The sequence below is a fragment of the Priapulus caudatus genome, unplaced genomic scaffold (assembly GCF_000485595.1).
Source record: "Priapulus caudatus unplaced genomic scaffold, Priapulus_caudatus-5.0.1 Scaffold39705, whole genome shotgun sequence".
In the NCBI taxonomy this organism is placed as follows: domain Eukaryota; kingdom Metazoa; phylum Priapulida; class Priapulimorpha; order Priapulimorphida; family Priapulidae; genus Priapulus; species Priapulus caudatus.
Genome location: NW_014616765.1, coordinates 1 through 301, shown reverse-complemented (window position 1 = coordinate 301; position 301 = coordinate 1). Strand labels below are relative to the sequence as shown.

Below are 301 nucleotides of genomic sequence, written 5' to 3'. Positions count from 1 at the left end.
GGAGCAACAGGGAACTTCGGCAGTGCCGCCGTTTTGACCGCACTGGCGATGGGGCACGCCATCTGATCCGCCCGAACCATAAGCGGTCCCACAGCTGGCTCGGCAGGGGGATCTATGTAGATTCTGTTGGACCAAATAGGCAAATCACCTGTAACCCTTTGATTTTATTGGTGGAGCGGAGGAGGATCGAACTCCCGACCTTCGCATTGCGAACGCGACGCTCTCCCAGCTGAGCTACCGCCCCAATGAATCACCGATTCTACACACACGAAATCCGTTTTGCCAAGCGTCAAATTTGACC

At 55.5% G+C, this 301-nt stretch overlaps 1 non-coding gene across 1 annotated transcript; it reads right to left on the bottom strand.

The window, feature by feature from the left end:
• Positions 1-171: 171 nt before the first annotated feature.
• Positions 172-244, bottom strand: Trnaa-cgc. The gene has a single exon. It is a non-coding gene; the product is annotated as a tRNA-Ala (tRNA).
• Between the last annotated feature and the right edge of the window lie 57 nt (positions 245-301).